The 21,374-nt window shown below is 58.2% G+C and overlaps 2 long non-coding RNA genes across 2 annotated transcripts; both read left to right on the top strand.

Moving 5' to 3' along the window:
- The first annotated feature begins 3,975 nt into the window (after positions 1-3,975).
- On the top strand, positions 3,976-4,965 carry LOC122900454. The gene is made up of 2 exons (XR_006383234.1): positions 3,976-4,036; positions 4,309-4,965. It is a non-coding gene; the product is annotated as an uncharacterized LOC122900454 (long non-coding RNA).
- Positions 4,966-13,966: 9,001 nt separating this feature from the next.
- LOC122900460 lies at positions 13,967-15,940 on the top strand. The gene is made up of 3 exons (XR_006383235.1): positions 13,967-14,044; positions 15,233-15,388; positions 15,607-15,940. It is a non-coding gene; the product is annotated as an uncharacterized LOC122900460 (long non-coding RNA).
- Positions 15,941-21,374: the final 5,434 nt, after the last annotated feature.

Below are 21,374 nucleotides of genomic sequence, written 5' to 3' on the forward strand. Positions count from 1 at the left end.
TCAGAGTCCTAGGATCGAGCCCCGCATTGGGCTCTCTGCTCAGCGGAGAGCCTGCTTCCCCCTCTCTCCGTGACTGCTTATGATCTCTCTCTCTGTCAAATAGATAAATAAGGTCTTTTTAAAAAAGTGTGTGTGAATGATGTCATGCTCATTATTGTGCTGAGACCAAGCCATAGGAACAAACACAAATCCATGGTTTTCCAGCTCGGGTTCTGCCCCCCAGGGCAGACATGAAGGGCACAGGAAGAAACGCTGCAACGTGGTCTTTAAGCGGAGATGAAAGACCACTAATTCGTAAAATGAAAACCTATGAAAATAGCACACTGGTAAAGTGTGCTCTGAGTCCGACTCAGAACTCTGTAACACAACTGCTTAACACTCGCGTAAAGGTTAAAGGACGAAAGTATTAACAATGACCGTAACTACAATAACTTGTTCATGGATGCTCAATACAAATAATGTAAATCGTGACATCAAAAAGCATAAAAGGGGGAGTAAAGGGTAGTCTTCTGTACGTGATCAAAAGTAAGTTGTTACCAGTTTGAAGCAGACCGTTACACCTATCAGATGCTTCAAGAAAGCCTCAAGTGACACAAGGCTTGTCACCTCTGGTAGACGCGCACGCCGTAGAGGGGAAGGAATCAGAGCTTGGCGCCACAGAAGATCACCAGTTCACAAAGGGAGGGAGCAACACGGGGAAAAGGGAGCTACCAAACATCCGGAAAACAATGAACAAGATGGGAACACTGAGTCCTTACCTATCAACAATTACTTTACATGGAAACGGGATCAAATTATTCGATCAAGAGGTACAGCGTGGCTTACTGGGTGGACAAGACCCAGGGGTCAGTGCCACCTGCGGGAGACTCCCGCGTTGGTGGGAATGTCAGTGGGTGCAGCCAGTGTGGAAAGAAGTATGGGGGTTCCTCACAAAGTCAAAAGTAGAACTACCGTACAATCCAATAATTCTATTGCTGAATATTTCCCCAAAGCAAATGAAAACGTTCATCTGAAGGGACAGACGTGGTCCTGTGTTTATGGCAGCACTACATGCCACGGCGGAGAGAGGGGCCCCGCCCACGCGTCCGTCTGTTCACAAATGCACGTACCCATCAAGGTGGTACACACACACAATGGAACATTCCTCAGCCACGAAAAAGGAGACCTTGCCACTTGCCACAACAGGGATGAACCTAGAGGTATCACGCTAACTGAAGGAAGTCAGACAGAGAAAGGATTTCACGTACATGTGGTAGAAAAAACCCAAACACACAAAGAAACAGAAACATACTCATAAGTGCGGAGAACAAACCAGTATTTGGCGTGAGGAGGGAGGTGCAGGGTGGGCACAACCAGGGAAGGGGCTGGGGAGGCACAGATCTCCGGGGTTACAGTACGGACGTCACCGGGACGGAAAGTCCAGCGCAGGGAGCACCGTGAGGACCGATGTCACAACGGTGCGGTGACAGACGGTGACCGTACTTGCGATGGCGGGCACAGTGCCATGCGTAGAATCCAGACAAAGGAAACAGTATTTACATGTGTGTGTGAGCCCATGAACGCCTTCAGCCATCTGAGGGAAGGAAACCCTGCCATCTGCAGCAGCACGGCTGGTCTTGAGGGCATGGCGCGGAGCCAGTTCCAGGTGAGGACAGACATCGTGTGCTCCCTGTCTCTGGGGGCTAACGACAGGGCACTCATGGAGACGGAGACAGTGGTCCACCGGCTGGGAGAAGCGGCGACCTGCTGGTCAGAAGGCACATGCTTCCCGTTAGACCGCGGATCTGTTCGCGTGGGGACTACAGTTAACAACACCGACCCTATACTGGGAAGTGACTGCACGCGTACATGGCTGGTGTCCTTACCAGAACAACAGCAAAATGGTAATTACGTGGGGTGAAGGGTGTGTTTACTGATCTCACCGTAGTAGACATTTCACAGCACGGAGGCGCATCAAATCATCATGTTGTGCACCATAAACCTTCACGATGTCCCACGTTCATTATCTCTCAGTAAAGCTGGGGAGGAAAAGGCCCAGCGCCTCCAGGGACTGGGCAGACGAGGTAACAGGGAGCAGCGGGGACGGTAGCCACTGTCTCCAAAGGCATTTACGTTGCCATTATTTTTAAAATCACCAAGTCAGTTAAGCAAAATCTATATAAAAGGTGAATTCTGGGGGTGCCTGGGGGGCTCAGTCGGGCCCAACTCTAGACCAGTTCTGTTCCTTTTAGCGTTTGTTCTTCTCGGACAGGCAACACCTGGGGAGAGAACACTCCTTGACCCCTTGTCGCCTTGATAAGCAGAAGCCGCAGGTTAAGGCACACACCACGCCCCGGGCGGCAGGAACAGCTGTCTGAGGACAGGTCCCGGAGGCCTGCGGGAGGACAGGGCGCGAGGCAGGCAGCCGGGTGCAGACCGACGGCGGGTGCAGACCGACGGGGCGCGGGGCCGGCAGCTCCGCCGGGTCCTGGGGCCCGTCTTCCCGGAAACGAGCTTCCGCTTCTCGGTGGACCGGCCCAGGGGTGAACTGAGAGGCCGTGGAGGGCCTGGGGGTGGGAGGAGGGAGGGACGGGCGGCAGCGTCTGCACGCGGTACTCAGGCCCGCACAGAGGCGGAGGGGACGCGGCCTCTCGGCCGCCCCCGCGGCTCTTCCTCCCGCGCGCAGTTCCGCGCCCGCCCCCGGGCAGCGCCCCACCCTGTGCCTCCACCCCTCCCGCTCTGTCCCGCGCCCAGCAGCGCTTTCCGGCGGGGTTTCCGCGGCTTTGCTCTCGTCTCCTGCCCTCCCCCAAAGATGCAGAACGACTACACCGGTGTCACCGAGCCCCGCCTCGCAGCTCCCCGGCGCCCTCCTACTGCGGGCCTCGCGGGCTGGGAAAACCACCCTCCAGCGCTGCTCTAGGGAAGGTTTCCCTAAACCCAGCAGCTCTGAGAGCGCAGGCCTGGCGGAGAGGGAACCCGCCGGGGAGAGCAGCGCGTAGAGGGGCAGGGGGGCTGGTGGATGGGTGCGGCCCGTGGGGGGGACAGGCGGAGGGGTGCAGCGCGTCGGGGGAGCGGGGGCGGCGTGTGAACCAATGAGCGCGGCGGGGCGGGGCGGGGGCGGGGGCCGGGCGGGGGCAGAAGGGACGCGGGTGTGCCCGGCACCGCGGGGAAGGAGGAGCGGGGGCGCCCAGCGCCCCGCCCCATACTCGGCTCCTGACTGGGCCGCGGTGCGCGTTGTGGGCCAAGTGCGCCCTGAGAGCCGAGGCCTCCGTGTCCCACTCTTTCCTTTTTCGCTATTAGCCGAGGCACCACTTTCGCCCGGCGAGGGGACCCGAGATGAGTAAACCCTGGCCTAGCCCATCCCCAACCCGACCAGCGGCTTCCTCACACCCTCCTCCTCCATCTCCCCCAGCCCCTCACAAGCCGCAGAGTGAGGGGTGTGCCATAACCGGGAGACGGCGAGGCCCCAGTCCTAAGTGTCCAGCAGAGCCTGTAACCACCGCTGCCGTCGGGTCGGGGGAGGCCCCTCTAGTCTGGGTAGACTAGGACTCCAACCCAAATAACAGTCCACGCATCCCTGTCTTTGCGGGGCTCCGGTGGAAAACGACCCGCGTTCAGAAAGTCGGAGCCTCGACACCTCTTACGTCCGCCCCAATCTTGCTTTAGATGTGAGAATCAGGGACCCCAGGAAAGGGGGAGGAAGAGGAGACCCCTTCACCCGTGAGGCGCTCCCGCTCTGCACCCCCACAGCAGCACGGGGTGAGATTTAGGGATCAATTACAAGGAGGCTAGGACATCTCTGGGGACAAGGAGGGCGTGACTGGGAAGAGAACGCCTCGGTCCGGCAGCATCCGGCGTGGAGATCGGAGGTAGGGGGCTGGACAGCCTGACCCGGGGCTTCCCCTTCCTCCTCACCTTCCCGCAGCCCCCAGGACTCTGGAAGAGGCCTCGGCCCACCCGGACCTCGTCATTTTCCACGGTCCGAAGACGTGAGCTCTGGACGCCCCTCCTCCGGGCGGCTCGGACGCACCCACGGATCCAGCGCGTGCGCGGAGCGGTATGGTGCGCGGGGTTCCCTAAGCCTCTCCGCAGGCTCCTGGCCTGGGAGGCGGAGCTCCGGGGGGCCTGGGGCGGGACCTGGCTGGAGGGCCTGGCCTTGAGCTGAGTGTGGGCGAGGAGCCGGGCGGGCCGCCGGGCTAGGCGCCCGGCAGGACCACGCTCGGGGGTATGCCCCCGTGCGTCCTCGAGGATCCCGAGTGCGGGATGCGGTCTCCCACGACCACCACCAGCAACCGCCGCTACACCGTCCACGCCTCCTTCCCTTGGCAGGTGCCTGTTTCACGTCGCTCAGACGGTCCTGAGCCCTGGAATTGTTCCTCTGCCTTCCTCTCCGCCTCCTTCCCGTTATCCCCACACTTTGCGTTGTGCTGACGCTGGCACCGTTGAAGCGAGGCGTCCAGGACCCCTTGAAAAATGTTACCTCTAAGTGCTAACTAGGCCAGGCGCGAAGTCTCTGACCCCGCCCTAAATGTCCCTTCTTTCTTCCGGTCTCCTTCTCCCCACCACGCCTGTGTCCGCCAGGATGCCCGAAATACGGGAACAGACTCCCTCCCACACGGCTGTTCACTGCCGCACAATGTGCAATAGGACAGACCAGACTGGACACAGAGCGAGCAGGTTGTGATGGAAGCACTGCATTGGGAAGGACCTAGCTGCATCCTGTGGCCGCGCAGACAGAGGAGGGACAGCAACACCGGGCCACCCCATTCTCCTCCCGCACCTCCTTTCCCCAGGCCCCCAGCGGACACTGGATGTAGCCTTGGCCCATCTGGATCTCATCCTTCCTGAGGATCTGAAAAACCTCACCTTGGGCATTAGTTCTCCAAGAGACTCAGCCAGGTCCGCCCCTCGCCTCCATTTTGCAGATGAGGAGTATAGGATGTCCTCCAGGATCTATTAACTTAAAAAGGGGGGGGGGGAGGAAAACAACAAGGTGGGAACAGACACCTCAGAGAAATGTAAAATACATATTTGTTTGCTTACTTACAGTTTTATAAGCGGAAGTATAAACAAAAGGCTAACAAAAACAGTTACCTATGGGGAGAGGAAAACCAGGGGAAAGAGACGGAAATTGGTCTTTTCTGTGTGCAGCCTGTCTTGTAGCTTTGAGTTTGGAAACATGTAATGTTTTACATCATTACAAAGTAAAATGAAACAAGACAAACCGAACCTGTGTATGTAATTGGTAACTTAAACACCCAGAGAGGCATTACTTAAAAGTGACTTTAAAATGCAGTAGGGGAAAAAAAAAATAAAATAAAAAAATAAAATGCAGTAGGGGTGCCTGGGCGGCTGGGAGGGTTAAGGGTCTGGCTTCAGTTCAAGTCTTGATCTCAGGGTCCTGGCACTGAGCCCTCCTCAGCAGGAAGTCTGCTAGTCCCTCCCCTCTGCCCTTTCCCAATCCTACCGCCCCTCCCCCTGCTCATGCTCTCTCAGTCTCTCAAATGAATAAAATCTTCAAAAACAAATAATTAAAATTAGTGATATACATTCAAACAGAATTGCAAATAAAACACTTTTTTCATTTATCATCTTGGTAATAAAAAACAAAATTGGTGGGTCCCTGGGTGGCTTAACGACTTGGTTTAACGACTGCCTTCAGCTAAGGTCATGGTCTTGGAGCCCTGGGACAGAGTCCCACACGGGGCTTCCTGCTCATCCGGGAGCTTGCCTCTCCCTCTCGTCCTCCCTCCTCTCATGCTCCTTCTCTCTCAAATAAATAAATAAAATCTTTACCAAAAAAAAAAAAAAAAAAAGTCTTGAGTCCATGGTCACCGCTGAAGGGGGTATTGGATGTAGGAGAGTTCACCATGTAATTCTGTTTGTCATTTTGCTTAAGAAAACAGTTGACACGTTTAAAAAAGTGAAAACATTCTCCAAGTGTGGTCTGCCAAGTGTGGTCAATATTTGGAAGTGAACCCGACTCAAAGCCCGGACGTTCTTCGGCAGGTGCTGAAAGGTGCTGGAAGGATTCGAATCTCACTTGAGACCGGTTCAACCCGGAGCGGGGGTGCGCGTCGTTCCCCTTTCAAAAACAAACCCGTCTGCTCCCTCATACTCAGAAACCGAAATGAATCTCGGGTCCGGACGCTTCTTCCCCAGGAACCCTCGCCGCCACCCACAGCAAAAATCTCCATTTACCGAGCCGCCCCGCGCCGCCCTGGGGAGGCGCCGGCCAGCTGCGCGCCTAGGTGGAGCCCTCCTGGGCAGCGGGTCCGCGGGGGCGGGGTGAGGCGGCGGCGGTGCGGGGTCCTGCAGACGGAGGTGGTGCTCCGCGGAGGTGGGGGGGTCCCGCGACGGTCGGGATTCCCGCGGAGGTGGGTGTCCTGCGGGGTTGGGGAGACCCACGGACGGGGGGTCCGGGGTGGGGGTGGGGTCACCGCGGAGGTGGGGGGTCCCGGCGGCGGTGGGACCGGTGTGCAGAGCCGCCCGAGCGCGCGCAGACCCCGGAGCCGCTCGGCTGGGCAGGCTCCCCTCGCCGCGCGCCAGGCCGCGCCCTCTCCTGCCCATAGGGACATAGGTGAGGACTGGGGACACGCACCCCTGTGCGCGCTCATTCAGAATCGTTCCCCAGTCCAAATGCCCCGCTTGTTGACCTTGCTGTTTCACCGACCCAGGCTATCCTGCGCGGTCTCCCCCTGTCCTAACCCCTGACACTTGGCGCAGACTCCAGAACGGGGTGGTTGACTAATTGACTAAATTGAAGCCAACCCCCAGTGTCTCTTTCCCGCAAAGGACTGATGTCTTGGAAATCTCACTCAAATTTTGTGCACCAGCTTCAGCCCACCTCCTCCAGGACGCCTCCCCCAGGCAGGCTTCCTGGGTGTTCCTGTCGGGAGGGTGCACACTCCCAAAGACGATGCCCAAAGACGTTGCGGAGCGTCCGCACTGACCACACTGTGCGCAGCCGGAGACAGAAGCAGGATTTACTGCCGCAGTTCACTTCTCACCGCCCTCCAGGGCTCTAGGCTGAGGGGGAGGGTTTCAGTCTGAAGGAGGGGAGGGTCTTCCACCGGGTGGGCCCGGAGCTCTGACCTTTCCCTCAGACATCCCTGAGCCCCCGCCGCTAGGATGCTTTTCGGAAGCCAAGGCCTGGATGTCTCTCCTCGGTCCAGGGTAGGTCCTGCTAACAACCTGTGGACAGACCTCGGCCCTCTCCTACACAGTTTCCTCAATTCCGACATCCCAGATAGGACACCAATGCCATCTTGAAGACAGGAGATCCCCCTACAATGCATGACAGAACGGCTGTAAGGGACAGACCCTGCTTCCACGACGCTGCATCCACCTCGACTTTCGCGGAGAAATGCATGTCGCAAGCCCTGGAGCTCCACGCGCCCTCCGGAGGGCCTGGCAGCAGACCCTCCCTTGCGCCGTCTGCTTGCTGGTGCTTGCTGGTAGTTCAGGGGCTTCTTCCCACGCATGCGCCCCAGCGGTGTACACCTGCAGCTTCCGAGGGCCTGCTCCTGTGTCCGTGTGTCCAGGGTTGTCTCTTCTCCAGAGCCCAGCTGCACTGCACCCGTGTCCAGTCCCCCAGAACCCTTGCTCCGGAAGGCCCTACTGCCAAACAGGGACACAGTCGGAGGCGCCGGAAGTCAGGACCTCCGCACAGCTTTCCAGCACACACAATCCGGTCTGTGACTCCTCCTGCCACCCTCTGGAAAGTGTCCTATGAACAGGAGGGAGATGATGGCCTTGGAAAGAGGGCCAAAGCCAAGATTTGTAGGAGGCTGAGATGAGGGATGACAAAGCATGGGACAGGACAGAGGATGCCTTCCCCAGGAGGAGCCAGGGTTGGAGGCCCGTATGAGGGGATTGGAGGGAGGGCAGGCACAGTCTTCAAACACTGGAAGAGGAAGCAGCATCCTGGGGGTCCACACAGCACCCGGGGGCTGAAGGGCCCCTTTCCGGGGAGGGAGGGAGAGTGAGCAAGAGAAAACTGGGGTAAGTGTGAGGGAGGGACCAAGTGCTGAGCCCCTTTCCCCATCATCCAGGGGTGAGGAGGGGGTGTGGCAAGGCATGTTCCTGATGATGGTTCAAGTTCATCTGGTCCTCTTGTGCCCCACCCCATCCCCAGATCTGTGCCATTGCACTGCCCTGTCTGGGTCTTGTCCTGGGGCTCCAAGCTGGGAGGGGGGTGCCTGCCGCAGGGTTCCACACCGCCCCCCCCCACCCTCTAGACACCTGGCCCAGGCCACCATCCCACCATTGCCTGGAGCAGGCCCTCTGCCCTCATCTGTAGCAGCCTCACCCCAGGCCCAGTCCCTCCTCTGTGAGTCAAGCCAAGGTCACACCGTCCCCCACATCTTCTGACGGAGAGATCAAAGGGCTTTCTGGAGACCACACACAGACCCATCACCACTGGGTCACAACTGCCCTGTCAGCTGTTCCTGTTTCTCCATGTCTCCATCCATCAGTCCGTCTTGTGATTTTACTCATTCTAAAGTGAGCTGCAGACAAACGTTGTTTTAAATCTCTCTTTTTTAAAGATTTTATTTATTTATTTGACAGACAGAGATCACAAGCAGGCAGAGAGGCAGGCAGAGAGAGGGAGGGAAGCAGGCTCCCCGCTGAGCAGAGAGCCCGATGTGGGGCTCGATCCCAGGACCCTGAGATCATGACCTGAGCCAAAGACAGAGGCCTAACCCACTGAGCCCCCCAGGCGCCGCTCCAATGATCTTTTAAAGGATAATCTGCACCACATCAAAAACGAATGTACTATATGTCGGCTAACTAAACATTCTAAAAAATTTTTTAAAAATAAAATGTTCGAGGGGCGCCTGGGTGGCTCAGGTCGTGGATTGAGCCCCATGTCAAGCTCTCTGCTCAGCGGGGAGCCTGCTTCCTCCTCTCTCTCTCTCTGCCTGCTTGTGATCTCTGTCTGTCAAATAAATAAATAAAATCTTTTAAAAAAATAAAATGTTCAAGCTTTTTCCAATAAACAGCAAATCTTGTCAACAACAAGAAGAATAAAAAGAAGGTCATCGGTGAGGGTCTTTGGACAGATAGATGCTCCAGGCCCTTTTTGCTGAAGGGTAAAGCCAGACTCTGAGCGCCTCCGCAGGTGCCCCAGCCCCACCCCTCCCCCAGCCAGCTTCCTGTTTTTTCTCCGGGAAGATCCAAGGCTGTGCTCTCTCCCCAGCCAGCTCTGGTCCCTTCTCATGGGACTGTCCCCACTCCAGACATCCTACTAGTGTTCCTGAGCATCCTCGTGAGCTGCCCCCAGGCCAGGCCTCAACCACCATGTACTTCCGTGACTCAGGACCACCTATTTTATATGTCTTCCCACTCTGGTCCCCAACGGACAGCTTCCCCAAGAATCAGGGATCCCACTTCATTTGCCAATTGTCCTTGGCACCTGCGACAGGCTGGCGTGTGTGCGTGGCCAATAAATATTTGTTGGATGAATCCACAACTGGTTCCAGGCCTCCTGCCGGCTCCCCGGCCTTGGTGCCATCTGTGCCCACACGGCCTGGGTTCAGGGCCTCAACGTGGGTCCAGAGGGTCGGAAGGAAGACGAGAACAGAGCAGGCCCGGCAGCAAGAGCGAGTGGGCACCGCAGGGAACGGTGCAAGGGAGCCACAAAAATCAGTCCAGGGCCCCAAGACGGAGCTGTATTTTGAGTTAGAAGTAATCAAAATGCAGCAGATGCAGGAAAAACTGTCTTCCAGGTCCTCCCTGCCTAAATTTCCGTTGGAAAGGAAAGGCTGTGCCTGGAAGAAAGTGGTTCACAGAGGCTCCCCTTGACCTAAGAAACGTACCTGCTTAAGGCGCCACCTTAGTTTTCAAAACACCTCCTCTCACCTTCCTGCCAAAGGCCCTCCTCCCCTTTGCAGCCTCAGACCCTCCCCGCTCCGTGGTGCTATAAGCCCCCTGTGGTCTCATTGCCTTTGGGACTTCCAGGTCTGCACGGAGCCCCCATGCCTTAGCTGTTACATTTGGTTTTCTCCTGTTAATCTGTCTCCTGTCGATTCAGTTCTTAGTCCAGCCGGTGGGACCTTGACGGTAAGAGGAAGGTCCCTGGCGGGGTTACAGGGCTTGGGCGTGGCTAGGCTTCGTCAGACCAGCTTCTGGTCGACAGAGGTGCTCTTCCGTTCTTGGGGGTGGGGGTGGGGGGTGGGGAGGAGCTGGGAAAAGGATGAATAAGGGGTTGAGGCGTGTGTCTGCGTAGAAACCAGTTCCGTGTAAACACCTTCTCCAATACAGCAACTCTCAGGTTAACCTTAACCTCCCAGTGCCCAACGCCCAGCGGCCATACAGTCCCGGGTCTCCCTGGTGCTTTCAGCCCTCGTGGTCACCACCCCCTCAGTCACGGCAGGGGCGGTGACCCTGGGCAGTGGGGAAGCTGCCTTGGGTCGCCTTGGCGGCAAGCCCCTCCCTCTGGGCTTCTGGCCTGCGGTCCTGGCCAGGCTGTTTCTGTTTGTCACCCTCCCCGGTATCACAGCCTCCCAGGGACTCCAGAGCTACTCATTTGAGCCCCGAGGAAAACCTATTAGATACGAATTCTTTGTTGGCTTTGTGACAGAGACCTCTGACTGGACAGGTTCAGCTCCCTGGACCCCAAGGGCCTTGTTGTCTCTGCTCCCTGCCTTTTGGGGTGATGACCTCACCCCTGCCATCAGTTTCTGGGATCCAGTGACTCACCGCAGATCCCTGGCACCTGAATTCCCTGGGGATGCTTTCTAAGGACATGGGGCCATGACCTTTCCTCCTCAGCCCAGTGCTTCTGTCTGTCCATGAGTCCCCTCCTGCACCCACGGCCCCTATCCCTGCCTCCAAATCCATCTTCCCACCCTCGGTCTGCACAGTCCCTCTGCCAGAGGCCGCTTCCCTCCCATCCCAGTTTCTCGCTCCAGCCCCACCCCCAACGCCGTCCTTCCTGCCCCTCTCCCTGTCTGCTTGTCTGGGTTCTGCCTGCTGGGCTCACCTGCAGACCTCAGACGAGTTACTTAAGTCTCTGGGCTTCAGGCTGGGCATCTGTCAGCCGTGGGTGGTGGTCATTACCTCTTCCTGTGGTCCCGCAGATGAGCTCTCCATTTTTGTTTGTTTGCTGCTGAGTAATTAGCACGCGCATTCCCTGGTGAAGAATGTAAAGGGGACAGGTAGAATGAACGTCCCCGGAGCCCTAATCTGACGGGGCCCCCCAGGACATCTGTGCATGTTTACACGGCTGTTTATGCACACGTGCAACTACATGTGTGCAAATGGGTATGTGTACGTGTTTGCGAAACCGCTGTGCCATGAGGGGGCTGGTGAAGGGGTCTGTGGCTACCAAACAAAGCTGACCAGCAGGCGGGCCTAAGGGTGCCAGTGCGCAATAGTGGTAATGTTTGCGACGGAGGCCGCCGCCACCAGCAAGTCTTCGAAGAACAGGTGGAGGCCGGGCTGCAGCCGCGCGAGCTTCTCCTCGACCTGCCTCACTGCCTTTCTACGAGCCCGTGTGTAGAACCGACTGCAATCCTGAAAAAACAACCGCGGCTCTGAGTTCCCTTCTTCCCCATCAGCTGCCCACGCCCTCCGCAGACCAGTTCCCCACAGGGCCCCCTCCTCCTCTCCTTTCCTACAACTGCCTCCCGCCCCTCCCACCCCTGCAGCCAGGACCACCTGTGGAACGAGCTCAGTCAGTGTCTCTTCCCACTTACAAGCTCTCTGAGCCTCGCTGCCCCCCAGAGCAGGGTTGGCTTGAAGTCCTAAGAACGGCCAGCCCCAGGGAGGACCCCGGGTCCCCACCACACCTGGGATCCCCTCAGCTCCAGCCCCAGGCAGGACCCTGCTGCCCCCAGCACAACCGGGATCCCCAGGCAGGGCTCCACCACCGTCCCCACCGCACCTGGGACCCCCGACTGCTGAGTCCCCAGGCTGCCCCCCGGCCTGTCACTCTGCAGACACACCTTGCTGCTTTTTCCTCTGACGAACCCCTCACTGTGTGTGGGTTTCTTTAATGTGGATCAGAACTCACAGCACAAAATAATTCTGCATTGCTTCTTCTTTTAAACATGGGTCTCAGATGGGGCGCCTGAGTGGCTCAAGTGGGTTGGGCCTCTGCCTTAGGCTCGGGTCATGATCTTGGGGTCCTGGGATCGAGCCCCGCATTGGGCTCTCTGCTCAGCAGGGAGCCTGCTTCCTCCTCTCTCTCTGCCTGCCTCTCTGCCTACTTGTGATCTCTGTCTGTCAAATAAATAAATAAATAATCTTTTAAAAAATCGGGTCTCAGAGAGATTTCATGTCAACCCAAATAGGTCTTCTTCGCTCTTTTTTCTTTTTCTTCATTCTTTGTAACTGCTACGGGAACTAAATTCCCTACTGTCTGTAAGAGCATTTGCCTGGCCCCTGGTACCTGGGAACACTCCACGTTTGTCTGCTTCACTTCAGTGCCTACCACTCCAACACAATGGGGAAACATGCAGAACACTTCTCAGCAGGTGACAGGTTCAGTGTCCCCCATCCCTGCATAGATGACACACTCAGGGTCCTGTCCCCCAGCCAGTGGTAGAGGACATGCTTGGTGCCCCTGTTCCCCATCCCACACAACACGTCTGGTGTCCTTGTCCCCTGTCCAGCGGTAGAGGACACTCCTGGTATCCCTGTCCTCCATCCCACCATAGGTGACACACTCGGTGTCTCTGTCCCTGGCCAGCAGTAGAGGACATGCTTGGTGTCCCTATCCCCCGTCCCACATAGATGACACATCTGGTGTCTTTGTCCCATGTCCAGCAGTAGAGGACACTCCTGGTGTCCCTGTCCTCTGTCCCACCGTAGGTGACATGCCTGGTGTCCCTGGCCCCTGTCCAGCGGTAGAGGACACACTGGTGTCCCTGTCCCCATCCCACATAGATGACATGCTCGGTGTCCTTGTCCTCTGTCCCGCCATAGATGACATGCCCAGTGTCCCTGTCTGCCACCCAGCAGAACTCTCCCACGCTCCCCAAAGCCCTGCCATGCACGGGAGAAGTAGCTCCTTCCTTCAAGACCAGACGGGTCACTTCCCGAGTGAAAGCTGCCCTCCCCCAGAATTGAGCCCTCCGCCGTCTGGTTCCCCTCCCTGTGCCGTCCCTGTGCTCACATCACCCCTGTCAGAGGCTTGGCTGGTCCTAACACGGTCAGTGCTCAGCACACCACGAGGAACAGCCACACTGCCCCATGTACGTGTGTCGGACAAAACCTTAACTGCCCACAGACGGACCCTCTCTTCCAGCTCCCATGTTACCAACAGAGGCAGCAGCAGGTGTGGTGTGAGCGCAGAACATTCAGGCTCTGGGTCACGTCCGGCCACCTCTCTGGGCCTCAGTTTCTTACTCCAAAATTCCTACTTCATAGGAATGAAAAATCAAAATGTACGAAGGTGCACAAAAAATGTAACCAGTATCGGGGCCTTGGGGGGGCTCAGGTCATCATCTCAGGACCCTGGGATCTCTGGAGCCAGGTGCCCTGCCCAGCGGGGTGTCTGCTTCTTCCTCTGCCCCTGCCCCACTCTCCCTCTAATCCATCAATAGTCTTTTTGAAGACTGTGGCAAGTATTCCTAGACCGTCTGCAAACCCGCCCTGACACCATCTTTCCCCAAGTCCCTGCGCAGGCCTCACTGTCCGCTCCTAGCTGCCCACCCCCCCCACCCCTCCAGAGGCCCGGAGGTGTCCCAGAGCCCCTCCCTCTAGCGCGGTGGGCTCTGCTCTCCCGGGTCCTCGACAGTGTCCACTTCTCTGCTCCCCCATCTCTCGGGGCGGCGCAGCCCCGGTTTCATGGGCGCGCAGGTGCTCAGAGACCGCAGGGAGGAGGCGCGGGGGCCGCGGCTCCCGGGCGGGGCTGGGGCGGCAGGACCGCGTGCGGGCCGTGGGGGCGCCGCCCAGGCTCGGGAGGAAGTCGGAGGGAGAGGCTCCCGGCTCCCCGTCGGGCCGGATGCCAGCAGCATGCCAGTGATGCTTGGGCGACAGATCACGGGGAAGAGGAGGGACCGGCGGGACGCGCGGGTTCCTCTCAGCTCACCTCCGGCGCAGGAGGCTTTTCCAGGTCAGTCTCTGCTGTGCCTTCACGGGCTCCCTGTTCTGCCCCAGCTTCCTTTCATGTTCCTGCCTGGGTTTCTCTGACTCACAGTCCTTGCCCCTGACTGTCTTTGTGCCTCGTGGCCCTGAGGGGAGTGGGGCGGGCGGGGGGGCACAAAGCACTGGCGTCCCCGCCCAACTCTGCCCCTGCAGCCTCTGACCCGGACAAGCAGGCAGGCCCAGCCTCTCCCTGTCACCAGGCTGTGCACTGTTCACCAGGCTGTGCACTGTTCTGGACTGGCGAGTGAAAGGCAGAAGATCCACGAAGAGGCTCTGACGATGGTGGGTCGCTACACACACAGGAACACGAGATCAGTGCTCGCTGGGGGCCCGGGCTCCCCTGGGGCTGTACAGTTCCCGGAGCTGCAGGGTGCCGGACTGTCAGACTGTCGGAGTGTTGGACAGGCCCTCCCTCCCCACCAAACCCACCCCGCATCTTACCCTCCCTCCCTGGAGCCCCTGCTTTGCTCATATCCCAGGGCCAGCCCGGCGGGCAGCAGGCCTTCAGTTCCCCATGGCCCGGCGTCCCACAGTCCCCCTCTCCTTGCCGCCTGCATCCCACAGCAGGCCCCCCGCCATGGACCAGAGCCCTTGGTGGAACCAGAGCCCTCCGGTCCCTGCAGACCCTGCCCCCTCCGCTGCCCCCTCCCAGGGCTCTTGATGCTAGCCCTCTCCCTCAGTCGGACCACAGCTGCCTTCCCCTTCTTCACGTCCCGGCTCAGGTGTCACCTGCTGACATTGTCGCGCTGACCGACCTACCCCATGCCGCAGCTCCGGCATGTCCACGGAACCTGCCATCGGCTCCCACTTTACGTCTCTGTCCCCCCAGGACAATGTGATTCCCACGGGGGCGGATTCCTGTCTGCTTCCTCCTCCTCAGGGCCGCCGGCTCCCAGCAGAGTGTCCCTCACATAGCAGGGGCCTCGTCCTGTCTGCTGGGTAAATGCATATGAACATCTCCTCTGGCCACTCAACAAGTCTTTGACACAAGTATACATGTTCCCACTCTGTAGTCACAAAGCCAACAAGAGTTGAGTCAAATCTTGGAAGTCCTGAGTAGGGTGTGCGTTCCTTCATTCTGGGCAGGTAATTCCTGGTTTAGTCACCTGGGGCAAGGATGTACAATGAGGTTCCCCCTTGCTGCTCCCTCCTCCAGCCTCAGCCCTCCCTGGGACCAGGAGGGGGGTGACGGTTCCCCGGTCCTCTGGGAGACTGCAGACCATACCACCATGGGAGTCCAGTCCGCACACCGCACCCCCACACGGATGAGTTCCGACCGCAGGAAATGGGACAAGGACCGAGCCACGGGAGGGTAAGCCTGGCACAGATGCAACCGAGGAGGCAGGGAGAGAAGGAGCCAGCAGGTGAGCGCAGGGCAGGGGGTCTGCTGTCCTGCTGAGGGCGGTGTCACATTGTCCTTACCTCCTCCCCTGTGGTCCCAGGCCAACACCCAGTGTTCCTCAAGGGCTTTGCAGGAGCCCAGTCCATTCTGGGAGCTTGGAGTCACCCTGGATGTCTGCCTTTGCCCAGGGACCCTGTGGGTGGCCTCCCATCTACAAAATGGACCTGGAGACAGCCTGCTCCTCTCCAGCTCTACCAGCTGTCATCGCCTGTCCCCTGACCCATGGCAGCAGAGCCTGCCTGAGTCTGGGGGATGCCCCTGGGCCATGCTGCTTCTCACTGGAGACCCTGTGTGACCCGGTCTCTGCTGACTCCCTTGACTTCCTGCTCACCATGACCCAGCTGCTGTACATCGGCCCAAACTCTTCCTTTCTTGTGAGTCAATGCTGTTCCCTCTGACTGGAATGCCCTTCCCTCCCTGCTGTGCCTGATAAATATTCATTAAAAGTGGCCTCCCCAGAAAGCCCTTCCTCAAGGCCCCTGTCTCTACTGGGGCCCCGCGCTGGCCTCCCTCAAGGCCCCCATCCATACTAGTGCCAAGCGCTGGACCCTTGTGGGGTGGCCAGCCTCAGCAAATAAAAACACAATGCAGCTCCTTAAATCTGAATCCCGGACAGAGAATGAACCGTCTTTTGCAAGGATATTCCCCATATGACACTTGGGGGATACTTATACTTACTGTTTATCTGAACCTCAGGTTTGACTGAGTGTCCTGTGTTTTATCTGAGGAGCCTACAGTGTGGTCGGCTTCATTCCCTGCTCTCTGGAGAGGCTGGAGACAAGAGGAACCTCTCCTTCTCAGCTAGGGGTCTGCAGGATAGAATTCATACGAGATCCGAGAGGCGAGGTCCTCTTCCCACCCCGGGAGGGGTCTGTGGGAGCGATGGCTCCGATGACGGCCCTTGAGGCCGAGGGTCACGTTAGAAGCTCGTGCGTTCTCACGGTCCAGGCCTCGCAGTGATGTTCCCTGCAGGAAATCCTCACTGCCTGTGCCCTGAGGGCGGAGTCTGCCTCCCCCTTGGGGCCTGGGTCTTTGGTTCCCAGCAACCCCCCCCCCAACCATGCACTGCCCTGCGTGGATAGGCGGGGACCGGTCCGTGTCCTCGCTGCCCGCGGGCTGTGGCCAAGGAGCTCAGCGCTGGCGAGCCTGGGCATCCCCGTCCGCTGCTGCTGCTCCTGGCCAGACAGGGCCTCCGTCTGCTCACACACGAGGGTGCAGTGCGCCGGCCGTAACCGGCTGTGCAAGGGACAAGAAGCAGCCCGCGGCTGCGTGGGGACGAGGACCAGGAGGGTGGCCCCACGCCCAGGCACGCTCCCAGGACCAGCTCGGTCCCCCGCGAACCTCCGTTTTCCATCTGCCACGTGAAGACTCTGGCTCCAGCACATGGTGTGAATGTCCCTCTCGCCTCGCACGTTCTGCAAACCCGCGGTTCTCGAACGTGGTGGTGGGAGTGGGACCGGCACCCAGCGAGCTGCGTCCGCCGCGCAGCCCAGGGTAACAGAGGCTGGCTCTGGAAGGCTCGCTCTCCCTGACGGGCCGGTGCCCACGGACACGGGTGTTCTCCTGGTGCGTGTGCCGGCAGAGGAGGACCCGACTCGCCGCAGAGAAGGGGGCGAGGGCTGCTGGGGCCGAGCGGGGGTCTGGCCGCCCTGACCGGGCCACAGAAGCCAGTGCCTGGCCCGCTTGGTACCCGGCCACCTCACAGGAGACGAGGGTCCTCATCCCTCTTCAGCAAGATCCGCTCCCCACGCTGGGGTTTGGGGGAGGAAGCTCTGCTCAAACCTCCCCTCCTCCGAGAAGCGCTTGCTAACCTGTAAAGGTGGTGCGCCCCTCCTCTGCTTCATTCCCCTCATATCAGCCACTTCAGCGCTGCGGAGCACTTACACATCTGTAATTACCTTGTCCAGGTACCTGTTTACTTGCTGATGGTTAGTCTTTCGTGGCAGAATCTAATTTGCCGGCTTGGTCACTGCCAGCTCCTACGGCAGGGCTCAGCATGGGAGGCGCTCAGGGAGAGGGCACGGGGCGAACGGGGCTCCCGGAGGGGAAGGACAGAGAGTGCGGGCATGGCGACCCAAGGGGGCGGTGTGGGGGGGGACAGCGCACAGGAGCTGAAGGAGGAGCGCCATCTGCGTGGAGCGTACAGGGAGAGGGAGCACCGATGCTCCCAGCAGGACAGGACAGAGAAAGTCAGTCTCCGGAGAGAGGGAGCAGTGTTTCAGGGAAGGAGGCAGTGGGTCTGAAACTCAGCCCGGGTCCTGCCTCGGACCAGCATGGGAGCCAAGCACAACCCTCACGCCACGACTCCCGAAGCCGGGCCTTGGCTCTGGGCAGGTGGACGGTCTGGTGAGTCTAGTCGCATCTCCGTCCTCCGGGGAAGTTGTCGACCCGGGCAGCAGGGGCTGCCCCAAGGAAGGCTGCCTGCACTGACAGGTTACCACTATGTGAAAACACAGCACAGGCAGCAGTCTTTTTTTGAAGAAAAATGAGTCTTTAGAGAAGCAGCCAAGGTTGAAGACCATCTTTGGGAAGGGGCATGGGGAGTGGACGCCGAGAAAGGAGCATGGTCTCCTTCACTCACACTTCTTATCCCCTGAGCTTTCTTTTCCCACATCCAGTTCTCTCCCCAAAGATGCTTCACATTTTTTGTGCAGGCTCTTCCATCTCTTTCCCACCTCATTTACAAGTCACCTCCTCCAGGAAGCCTTCCCGAAATCATTGGCACTCTTTCTCCAATCTGTCAACATAATCCTCAACCCACTCTTCCCCACTCAACGAGCCTTTAAGACGCGGAAATGACAGACCTCGGGCGATGATGGGCGCACCTGTGTGCATGACCTCACTCCCTAATTCAGTCGTGGTGGATTCTGTACCTGCCTTGTCACACTCCCTAAGGACAAGGACCATGCCTGCCCTGTCCCCCAGTCTCTCAAACATCTCTTTGTACCTATCTCTCCCCCTCGAAGGCTCCTGAAGACTTGTGGACTCTGAAAGGACGGGGGTGTCCCTGAAATGGCGGAGAGACAGACTGAAGGAGAAACAAAAATAGAAAGAAGGAGGAAGAGGAGGAAAGAGCCCAGCACTGGGCCGAGGCCACACGCCCAGCACGCCCCAGTCTGTGCCTGGGTAGGCACTCCCCCAGCACCCAGCACCCCGAGGAGACACCCTGAAGGGCTGGGGACAGGTGTACAGGAGAAACCTGCATCGGCGTGGCGCCAACGGAGGCAGGATCCAGGCACGGCAAGCCAAGCCCACACACAGGCAGTCACCTCCCCCCACCCCACTCTCTGGGACAGGAGGAGCCCCAAATGGGGATGAGAAGGTCAGGGGCAGAGTTGTTAGGGCTTCTGTGAGGGGAGGTGATGGCCTTGAGAAGGGGACATTTCCTGGCCGTGTCCACCCCTCCTGTTCCCCACTGTACTCCGTGTCCTGCAGTAAGTGCCACAGAAAGGCTGCCGGAAGCTGTGACACGTGTTTGTAGCAGGGGGTGAGGGGGACAACCAGACCGTGGGCCCAAGCCAGGCTGAAGGCTGTGTCCCATCACACAGGAGTGTCCCCTGCCCCCCTCTGGCCTCTGCCAGTGAGGAAGGACTGTGACTGGGGAGAGCAAGAAGCCTGGGCACATTTGAAAGTCTAAGCAGAGTCTGTCAGAAGAGCCTCTCTCCCTGCCCAAGGGGTGGCGGGCAGTTCAGCGACCGGGCACATGTTCACCAAGACCTGCCGTGTGCAAGCACTGTTCTAGGTTCAGGCCAGCAATGGGAAGCCAGGTTCCCGTTCCCACAAAACTACCTACTGGTAGATAGAAACAGCTCAAAACATAGAAACAGATCATTTCAGATGGTGAGAAAATCCACGAAGAGAGTAAATCCGGGTAAAGAGATAGTGAGTGTCTTTGAGAAAAACTACTGGAGATACAGTCCTGAAAGACATCCCCTGGTGGCTATGTCCCATCTGGGCTGAGCCCTGAAGGACGAGATGGACCCAGTCACGCCCAGCTCCGGAGCCAGAGGGGCCCGCCAGAAGCAGCCACAAGAGCAAAGGCCTGGCTGTGACATCAGCCTTCTATGCTCAAGCACCAAAAACAGACCAGTGAGCCCAGTGAGATGGGGAGGGCAGGTTCACTTGCCCCGCGGGTGAACACTGGAACCTGGAAAGCTTTTAAAACTCCCGATGCTGGGGCACCTGGTGGCTCAATGGGTTGAAGCCTCTGCCTTTGGCTCAGGTCATGATCCTGGAGTCCTCAGATGGAGCCCCATGTCGAGCCCCATATCGGGCTCTCTGCTCAGCGGGGAGGCTGCTTCCCCAACCCCCCCACCCTGCCTGCCTCTCTGCCTACTTGTGATCTGTCTGTCAAATGAATAAATAAAATCTTTAAAACAAAAACAAAACAACTCCCCATGCCTCACACATCCCGAGGTTCTGTTTCTTTGATCTGAGGTGTGTCCTGGACACGGGGAGTTGAAAAGTTCCCCAGACCATGCTACTGCACGGCCCAGAACAGGTACCACAGCAAGGCCCGGGGACCCCCCGACAATGTGGGTATCCGCGGACGCCTGGAGGCCTTCCCCATGCTTCAGGCCCGATCTAGAAAGGACCCAACGTATAACAGGACTTGAGTTGGGGACGGAACCAAGAAAACGAAGCAATCCAAAGGAAGAGAAACAAAGAGAAGGGACCAGGGAAATACAGAAAACATGATGAAGCAGACGGTCCCAAAGGATGAGAGACGGAGGGAAAAGGGAAAGCACCCGTATTCCTTTGCTGCTTGTGGCTTCAGCATGGTCACGGACTTGTGTCTGAACTTTGAAGTCTAAGATGGGTCCCTCTGTGCTGAAGTCAAGATGTGGGCAGGCCTGGGCTCCTCCCGGAAAACACTGCCTTCCTCCTCCAGCTTCTGGAGACCACCCACTCCCTGTGCTCACGGCTCCTCCCTCAGCCCTCCAAGCCCACTGGGGGACTGAGGACCTACCACACTTCTCTCCCCTGCTGTCCTCCCCTTCAGGGGTGCTTGTGATCACGCTGGACCCACTTGGATAATCTCATGATTCCAGACTCAGCAGATCAGCAGCCCAAATGCCACGGGCAAGCTTTATCCCTCTCTGCCCTGAGAAGGAACGCATTCACAGGTTCCAGGAATTAAGACGTGGACGTCTTTGGGGGACCGGAACTCTGGCTAGCACAACATGAAAGCCATTTAGCCCATAGGTCTGGGTCAGGTTTACTGTGTTTTGCTTGTGTAGCTGTGGGTTTTATGAGCGCTGGGCTGGGAGGTTCGTTCTGGGATAAGGATACACAGGTTTATTTGTGTTGGGTTATCAGGGTGTCCAATTTGAGTGTCTCCCCAGTATGGAGCGGAGGGAAGGACAAGGATGCCCGAAGGCTGCCTGATCTTTATTGTGTTTTATCTTTATGACGTTTATCTCCATGCGGCTGCCCCATAAAGGCTTACTGCTGGAGGACTGTTGTTCTCATTGACAAGAAAGCTAATGACAGGCTGTCTCTTTGCGTGTTTTCTTTAAGTACGTCTCTCTGTCCCTGAGTAATACTGGCTGTCGGTCCGGGTGACATTCAGCGTGCACAGGAGTATCGGGGCATATCCGTGGCGCCGGCAGAGTGTGAGTGCCTCTGTCCCTAGGCGTGGGCGCCGTGGGGAATGTGCAGGGGCGCGTTTGCTCAGCGGCGCCTGCGATCGCAGTCCTGGGCATCTGGATGTTTACTTCTTCACAAGGCCTCCAGGGGATCCTCACAGAGAGGCCTACCGTGAGGCGGGCCTGGCGGAGGAATTAGGGAGAGGGGCGAGATGGAGGTGAGGGGCCGGGAAAACACTGAGAAAGCATCTGGAATGGAAGAGGCAGAGGGCGGAGTCACAGCAAGGGCACAGATCAGATCTGGTCTG

The sequence above is a fragment of the Neovison vison genome, chromosome 1 (assembly GCF_020171115.1).
Source record: "Neovison vison isolate M4711 chromosome 1, ASM_NN_V1, whole genome shotgun sequence".
Lineage (NCBI taxonomy): Eukaryota > Metazoa > Chordata > Mammalia > Carnivora > Mustelidae > Neogale > Neogale vison.